The sequence below is a fragment of the Eschrichtius robustus genome, chromosome 6 (assembly GCF_028021215.1).
Source record: "Eschrichtius robustus isolate mEscRob2 chromosome 6, mEscRob2.pri, whole genome shotgun sequence".
NCBI lineage: Eukaryota > Metazoa > Chordata > Mammalia > Artiodactyla > Eschrichtiidae > Eschrichtius > Eschrichtius robustus.
In genome coordinates this window covers 35925674-35935061 of record NC_090829.1, presented here as the reverse complement: position 1 = coordinate 35935061, position 9388 = coordinate 35925674, and the positions used below count along the sequence as shown (strand labels likewise).

The following is a 9388-nucleotide window of genomic DNA, read 5'->3' as shown; positions in this document are numbered from 1 at the left end:
TATCTTGAGTGTTCCATGTGAGCTTGAGCAGGATGTGTAATCTGCTACTGGATGAAGTAATCAATAAACGTCTATTATATCCAGTTGACTCATGATGTTATTGAGTTCAACTCTGTCTTTACTGAATTTCTGCCTGCTGGATCTGTCCATTACTGATAGAGAAGTATTAAACTCTCCAACTCTATTAGTGTATTCCATCTATTTTAGTTTTTTGCCTTATATATTTTGACACTCTGTTGTTAGATACATACACATTAAGGATTCACCCCTTTATCATTATGTAATGTGCATCTTTATTCCTATAATTTTCCTTGCTCTGGGTCTGCTGTCTGAAATTAATGTAACTATTCTCTTTTTGATTAGTGTTAGCATGGTACATCTTTATCTCTTTACTTTTGATCTCTATGTGTTTTTATATTTAAAGTGGGTTTCTTTTAGACAACATATAATTGGGCCTTGGTTTTTGATCCACTCTTGACAATCTGTCTTTTAATAGGTTTATTTAGATCATTGATATTTTAAGTGATTATTGATATGGTTGGATTCATATCTACCATATTTGTTACTATTTTCTATTTGTTCTTTGTTCCTATTTTTGTCTTTCACACTTTTTTTGCCTTTTGTGGTTTTAATTGATAATTTTATGATTCCATTTTCTCTCTTACTATTTTTAGTGGTTGCCCTAGAGTTTGCAATATACATTTACACCTAATCTAAGTCCACTTTCAGATAATACTACAGACATACCCTGGAGATTTTGGGGGTTCAGTTCCAGACCTCCACGATAAAGTGAATATCACAATAAAGTGAGTCACATGAATTTTTTCATTTCCCAGTGCATATAAGTTATGTTTACACTATAGTGTAGTCTATTAAGTGTGCAATAGCATTATCTCTGAAAAAATGTACATACCTTAATAAAAAAATACTTTCTTGATAAAAAATGGTAACCATCACCTGAGGCTTCACCAAGTTGTAATGTTTTTGCTGGTGGAAGGTCTTGCCTCAGTGTTGATGGCTGTTGACTGATCAGGGTGGTGTTTGCTGAAAGCTGAGGTAGCTGTGGCAGTTTCTTAAAATCAGACAGCAATGAAGTTCACCACATTGATTAACTCTTCCTTTCATGAATGAGTTCTCTGTAGTGTACAATGATGTTTGATAGCATTTTACCCACAGTAGAACTGCTTTCAAGATTGGAGTCAGTCCTCTCAAAGCCTGCCACTGCTTTATCAACTAAGTTTACGTAATATTCTAAATCCTTTGTTGTCAATTCAACAGTCTTCACAGCATCTTCACCAGGAGCAGTTTCCATCTCAGGAAACCACTTTCTTTATCATCCATAAGAAGCAACTCATTCATTAGAGTTTATCATGAGATTTCAGCAATTCAGTCACATCTTCAGGCTCTACTTCTGGTTCTCCTGCTATTTGTACCACATCTGCAATCACTTCCTCTACTGAAGTCTTGAACCCCTCAAAATCATATATGAGGGTTGGAATCGACTTCTTCTAAACTCCTGTTACTGTTTATATTTTGACCTCTTCCCATGAATCACAAATGTTCTTAATGACATCTAGAATGGTGAATCCTTTCCAGAAGGTTTTCAATTTACTTCGCCCAGGTCCATCAGAAGAATTGCTATCTATGGCAGCTATGGCCTTACAAAATGTATTTCTTAACGAATAAGATTGGAAAGTCAAAATTACTCTTTGATCCACGAGCTGCAGAATGGATGTTGTGTCAGTAGGCACGAAAACAACATTAATCTCATTGTACATCTCCATCAGAACTCTTGGGTGACCAGGTGCATTGTCAGTGAGCCATAATATTTCAAAAAGAATCTTTTTTCTGAGGAGTAGGTCTCAGCAGTGAGCTTAAAATATTCAGTAAATCATGTTGTAAACAGATGTGCTGTCATCCAGGCTTTGTTGTTCCATTTATAGAGCACAGGCAGAATAGATTTAGCATAATTCTTAAGGGCGCTAGGATTTTCAGAATGGTGAATGAGCAATGGCTTCAACTTAAAGTCACCAGCTGCATTAGCTTTTAACAAGACTCAGCCTGTCCTTTGAAGTTTTGGAGCCAGGCATCAACTTCTCCTCTCTAGCTATGAAAGTAATAGATGGCATTTTCTTCCAATATAAGGCTGTTTCATCTACATCAAAGACCTGTTATTTAGTGTAGCCACCTTCACTAATTATCTTAGCTAGATCTTCTGAATAACTTGCTGGAGCTTCTACATCAGTACCTGCTTCTTCATCTTGTACTTTTATGTTATGGAGAAAGCGTCTTTCTTTAAACCTCATGAGCCAACCTCTGCTGGCTTCAAATTTATCTTCCACAGCTTACTCACTTTTCTCAGACATCAGAGAATTGAAGAGAATTAGGGCCTTGCTCTGAATTAGACTTTGGTTTAAGGGAATGTTATGGCTGATTTTGATCTTCTATGCAGACTAATAAAACTTGCTCCAATTCAGCAATGAGGCTGTTTTGCTTTCTGATCATTCATGTGTTTGCTGGAGTAGCACTTTTAATTTCCTTCAAGAACTTTTCCTTTGCATTCACAATTTGGCTGTTTGGCACAAGAGGCCTAGCTTTCAGCCTATCTCAGCTGTTGACATGCCTTCCTCACTAAGCTTAATCATTTCTAGCTTTTAATTAAAGGGAGAGATGTGCGACTCTTTCTTTCACTTGAACACTTAGAGGCCATTGTAGGGTTATTAATTGCCCTAATTTCAATATCGTTGTGTCTCAGGGAATAAGGAGGCCTGAGGAGAGAGGGAGAGAAACAGGGAATGGCCTTTAGATGGGGCAGTCAGAACACACACATTTATCAAGTTTGCTGTCTTATATGGTTGCAGTTCATGGTACCCCAAAATAATTACAGTAGTAATATTAAAGATCACAGATCATCATAACAAATAGAATAATGAAAAAATTTGAAATATTACAAGAATTACCAAAATGTGGCATAGAGACATGAAGTAAGCAAATGCTCTTGGAAAAATGATGCCAGTAGACTTGCTTCACTCAGCGTTGCCACAAACCTTCAATTTGTAAAAAGTGCAATAAAACAAGGTATGCCTGTGTGCCACTCCACAGGTAGTGTGAATACATTATAATAGCAAAATAATCCTAATTCCTCCCTTCCCTTGTTTCATTGCTGTCATTCATTTCACTTATATATATATGCATATATAAGCACATATACATATATACACACATGTATGTATGTTTTATATGTACACACATAAGCATACATAATCAAAAGCATTATTGTTATTATTTTGAATAAATCGCTAGCTGTTAGAAGAATTATGAAAAATCAGTTTTTATTTGGTCTTCACTTATTCATTCTCTGATATTCTTCTTTATGTAGATATGAGTTTGACCTATATCATTTCCCTTCTCTCTGAAGAATTTAACATTTCTTGCAAGGTAGGTCTATTGGCAAGAAAGTCCCTCAATTTTTGTTTGTCTGAGAGTGTTTTCATTTCTCCTTCACTTCTGAAGTATATTTCAAAGAGTACAGAGTTCTAGGATAATAGGGTTTGGTGGTTGGGTTTTTTTTTCTTTTTTTCTCAACACTTTAAATATTTCATTCCATTCCCTTTTTGCTTCTGTGATTTCTGGGGACAAGTTGGTTGTGACTCTTATCTTTGTTGCTCTATACGTAAGGGTTTTTTCCTTCCAGCTTCTTGCAAGATTTTTCCTTTAGCTTTGATTTTCTGAAGTTTCAATACCAATCTTTAGTGGTTTTGCTGGCATTTATCCTGCTTGGTGTTCTCTGAGCTTCCTGGATCTGTGGTTTCGTGTCTGACGTTTAATCTGGGGAAATTCTCAGTCATTGTTGTTACAGATAGTTCTTCTGTTCCTTTCTCTCTTTTCCTTCTATTTCCATTATGTGTATATTATACCTTTTATAGTTGTCCTACATTTTTTGGATATTCTGCACTATTTTTTGTAATTCGTCATTCTCTTTGCTTTCCAGTTTTGGAAGTTCCCATTGTCATATCATCAAGTTCAGAGATTTTTTCCTCTGCTGTATCTATTCTCCTAATAAGCCCATCAAACGTCTTTATTGATCTCTAGTATTTCTTTCTGATACTTACTTAGAATTTCCATCTCTCTACTTCGTGTTCTTACATGTCCTGTTTTTGCATGTTGTCTACGTTTACCATCAAGGCCCTTAGCATATTAATCACAGTTTTTTTCAAATCACTGTTGTGATAATTCCAACATTCCTACCATATCTGACTCTGGTTCTGATGATTGTCATGCCTCTTCAAACGGTATTTTTTGCCTTTTAGTATGCCTTGTAATTTTTGGTTGAAAGGTGGATGTGATGTACCAGGAATTGAAGTATGTAAGTCTTTAGTGTTGTGGTGGTAACATGTGGAGGAGGAGTGGGCAGCATTCGAAAGTCCTGTGATTAGGTCTCCCTTTTTTCATGAGTCTGTGCCTGGACTGTGAAGTTCACCAGTACTTCTAAGTATTTCCCCCCCCCCCCCACCCCCTGCTTAGGTGGTACAGGATGGTTAGATGGGGCTGGAGTTGGGTGTTTCCCTTCCCTCAAGTTGGTCAGGCTCAGATAAAACCCCAGCAGGTTAAGTTTTGGTAAAATAGTTTCTCCTGGGGGTGGGGGAGGGGTGGTTGTTGAGGAAACAGAATCCTCTAGCATATTTCAAAATGGTTTCTTTTCCTTTTTCCCCTGCTGGAAGGTTGAGGGGATTTTCCTCCAGTATTGACTGTGAGGACCTGTGAGGTGAAACTCACAAAAGTGTGAGCAATGCTCCCCCCATCCCATCCCGCCCCATCACTGGTTCCTCCTGTAGTTTTTAAGTCTCAGACTTGTCCACACTGAGCCTCCATCATCAATTCATCAATTACAGTTCAGATTTTCCTGCCCTGGCACTGGTTCCCATGGAGATGTCTGTTCATGGATTTCTGCTCTGGTATGTTGTGGTTTTCTGTGTTCACCTGTGTGTCTCTCCAACTTGGGGGGCAGCAGTTCGCCTTGTGACCTCACATCTCTGACAGATCTTAGAAGAGATTGTTGATTTTTCGGTTTGCTTAGATTTTTCCTTGTTGGGAAGGAATGGTGACTTCTAAGCTCTTTATGTGTTGGACTGGAAACTGAGAGTCCTGAATCACCCACTTTAAAAAAAAATTAAAATAGCTGACATCTTAGCTCAGGATCACACACAAAAAACCTACATCAAAGTTTGACATGCTAACGTTTTATTGGGGGTAGGGTGGGGTGGCTGCATTCCCAGGGAAGCAAGAATGAGAGTCAAAGGGAATTGAGGCAGAAAAAGGAGAGAAAATTCAAAGGGATGAGTTACTGAGATGGCCAAAACTTCACAACACCATGAACGAGATGCCTAGATTTGCAGGATGTCTCCAGAGAAGCCATATGGAAAGACTGCATCTCAGAGCAGTCCATTGTAGAGAAGGAAGGGTGCAAATTTTATCTCCTGTTGTCCTTCCCACCTACTTTCTTTCAGTGCTGAAATCCACTCTATGAGGCAATTAACTTCCTATGTGTCCAGGATGTATTATGCAGACCCTCCAGGCAGTCAATGGGGCAACAAGAGCCTCTGGCCTGCAATGGGACAGTCTCCACGTGCCAGTTGGGGCTATGTGTGGGGACCATCAGTGTACGATGACAGTGGCAGTGGCTGGGACTTAACCACGGTAGGGATATTTTGAATAGCTAGAAGACTTGCAGATGGTTGATGCCTGGGTGGAATGGGCGGCAGGGATGAGTGCATCCTGGGTGATACATAAGCTGGGTCTCCTATACTACATCCTTTGAACCAATCAGATTTACTTGCATCCTGTTATAATACCCTAGATCTTGTATGAGGACAAGATATACTTCCTGTACTTCATTAAGAAGGAAGATGCAAGGCCAGTCCTTCCAAGTATCAGTCAGTTTCCATTTCTCAACAAGACTTAAAGAGGATTAACAAACCAAGCTACAATTGTCACTGCTGCAGCTGGTCCCAGGATCATAGCTGATATTCATCAGTTACCTCGTTTGTCACCCATTCTAGTTTCTCTCACCTTCAGTCAGCATTTCAGCTGCTGTAGGTTGCTTGCCTGGTAGGTTGACCCAGTCCTTCATCCCTGATAGATTTGAACCCTCAGTTGTTTTCCTTTGTCAGGCAATAGTTGCTTTGAGTGTCCATTTACAACTATTCATGGCCAGAGAATCACCAAGAGGTGCCTCAGTGAGTCCCACAATCCAGATGTACTTGTTTTTGCCCCCATTGTGTAGCAACAACCCCACCTTCTCATGACAATCAGGGTCAACTAAACCAGTCAGTAGAGTAGTTCTTTTCTTGCTTATCCACTGGCATGAGGAGTTCAAAGTAGTTCAATTTCCAGTTCAGTGAAACTTAATGTTGTTTCTAGGAAGCAATGCTCCCTTGGGAATCAGGATCTCTAACCCAGCAGGTATAAGGTTGTAGGAACAGATAGCACAAATTCTGCAAGTGGGTCGTTAAAAGCGGTAGAAGATAGGCTGATTCCTGGTTCCTAGAGCCCCTGCTTTTGTTTTTGTTTTTTTGTTTTATTAGGGGGGAGGGACTGGTTCTTTATTTCAAAAAGACATTTATCAATTTTCAGTATCAAAACGGTTACAATATTGGTTTTTCTTTCTCCCAATTGGCCCCCAAAGAGACCACACCAACGGGGAGTACATTTTAAGCCAATTAAGCTGCAGGATGCACACCTAACAAACCTCACTGAAACCTCACCAAAAAGGGGGGATTGGGTGGGGAAAGAAACGTTAAAAGATCAGCACACTGCCAGCCCACAGACTAGAGAGCTCTCACAGCCAGATGGGGTGACCAGTGTGCCCCAACCCCAAAGAAGCAAAGTTTCAAAATAGTATAAAACTTAAAAACAGCTTTGGACGTAAGCTATTTAAGATTTCTCCAGTGCAAACTGATACAAAGCACACTGAGATGGCACTGTTAGAGACAGCAGCTTCAGACCCAGGAAAGGGTGCTGAGATGAGTTTCAGATGGCTAAATCAGGGGCAAAACATAATTTTCTTTCTTTCAAAAGAGAGAGAGCAAATAAGTGGTCACCTCAATATAAGGGGCACATGATCCATTCTGTGAGCGGTTGGGAATGGGGTAGAGCTGGGACAAGGGTTTGGTCTCAGACAGAGGTCTCACCATTTAAAAAATTTATTTATTTATTTATGTATTTATTTATGTATTTATTTATGGCTGCGTTGGGTCTTCATTGCTGCACGCGGGCTTTCTCTAGTTGCGGCGAGCGGGGGTTACTCTTCATTGCGCTGCGCAGGCTTCTCATTGCGGTGGCTTCTCATTGCGGAGCACGGGCTCTAGGCACGCGGGCTCAGTAGTTGTGGCTCACGGGCTTAGTTGCTCCGTGGCATGTGGGATCTTCCTGGACCGGGGCTCGAACCCGTGTCCCCTGCATTGGCAGGCGGATTCTTAACCACTGTGTCATCAGGGAAGTCTTTGCCATCTTAATTTTGTTTGGTCACTTCTGATGAAAAAAAAAAAGTTGCCCAAAGATACCATTTTCAGCTGAAAACCTGAACAGCGCTTTTTTTTTTTTTTTGCTAACTCCTCCTGGAATCACCTCTCTGGTTTGGTGGGTACTTTTTACAGAGCAACGAGGTTTCCCAAAATGGAGCCTTTCTCTGGGCTGTTTGGCTCTCAGGAAGGCAGGCCCATACATTTTCCCCTCCTCTACAGAGAGGGCAATATGCATTAAGGTGAAAAGTTACCTTCCTAAAAGTGAGAAAGGGATTAGACTGCTGCTTCAAAACTATGGAATTATCTGGAACGTTTTACAAATGGCTGCTACATCAACAACAACAGAAAAGGTAATTACAAAATGTGTCCATCACAGCACGCTTTTAAAGACACTTGGCACCGTGCTCACGTTCCCTTAAACAGTTGTTCCCAAAAGTGCTCAGCCTCTGGTCCAACTGGAATCTCTGGGGAGAGGCAGAGGCAGTCTGGCGAAAAAGGACACAGGGGTGGGGGTGGGAGAGGTGGCGAAAGGAGAAAGCAGGCTTCCAGTTAAAGATGAGCTGTCAGCTTAAAGGTCAGCTTCGGGCAGGCTGGCCTCAGCCGAGTCGGGGTCAGAGGGAGGAGCAGCGCAGGGCGGGCCTGGGGTGCCTGCATCTCATCCAGGTCAAGCAGGGTTCTGCTGCAGCCTCCTTTGTGTACAGAGATGCTCCTCTTTGGTGCATTTCAGTTTATCTTCCAAATCTTCAACTGTCTGTTCCAGCTTGGCTGCCGATCTCTCAGCAAACTCAGCATGAGTCTCTGTCTCCTTCTCAGTAAGAATCTATCTCTTTCTCATATTTGTCTTCTTTTTGAGAGTACTTTGCTTCAGCAGCACTCAGACACTTCAGGTTCTGGTCCATCAGTCTGACCTGCTCATCCATCTCTCGGCAACGGGGCTCTGCCAGCTCAGCTCGCTCCTCTGTGCCTTCCAAGTCTCCCTCAGTAATCACCAACTTACGAGCCACCTCTTCGTACTTCCTACCTGCCTCTTCTGCAATGTGCTTAGCTTCTTTGAGTTGGATTTCCTGGAGCTCCGTTTTTTTCTTCCTCTTTTAAGGCTCGGTTTTCAGTAACCTTCATGGCTCTCTCGCTGTCATCAGCAGCTTTCTCGGCTTCCTCCAGCTTTTGCAGGGCAGTGGCCAGGCGCTCTGGAGCGCGGTCCAGCTCCTCTTCAACCAGCTGGATCCTACGGTTCAAGGAGGCCGCCTCAGCCTGTTCCCAGGCCGCCTTTCTCCCTCCACTTCCGCGGGAGGCGCTCGGCCCTTTCCTCCGCGTCACCGGCCTGCTGCTGCAGAACAAGGGTCTCGCGCTTCACTGCCTCGATGGTGACCCCCCCCCCCCACGGTGCCCACCCGGCCCCTGCTCGCCTTCGGGTTCCTACCTCCTCTGCCCGGAGCTGCAGCCGCTTCTCACCCCTACTTCCCCTGGAGCCCCTGCTTTTGGATTTGTGTACAGGATCTGAACATGCCACCATGGCCACTTTGTTCATTAGCCCATTGTGCAAGCAGTGAACTGAGCAAGGAGAGAAGCTGACTGACACCCAGAAAATAGGTCATTCTACCTCCCTGGTTACTAGGAGTCTCTTTGTGGCATAATGTGGCAGTGATTCATTTCTATAGGACCCAATATAGCATACTACCAAACTGTCTTTGACTTGAGTTCAAGGTCTTTCTTTCTCCCTCAGCTGGAATAGGTGTGGGCTGAGTGAGTTGCATCAGTGCAGCAGAGGCAGGCGATATGGAGGTCTAGGCCAACAAGTCATATTTTTTTTGCATCTTCTGGAGTACTTGTGTCTCCCTAAATCTACCATTTCTTTCATGCAATAG

At 42.2% G+C, this 9388-nt stretch overlaps 1 pseudogene; it reads right to left on the bottom strand.

The window, feature by feature from the left end:
* Positions 1-8072: 8072 nt before the first annotated feature.
* On the bottom strand, positions 8073-9036 carry LOC137765854 (tropomyosin alpha-3 chain pseudogene; annotated as a pseudogene).
* Positions 9037-9388: the final 352 nt, after the last annotated feature.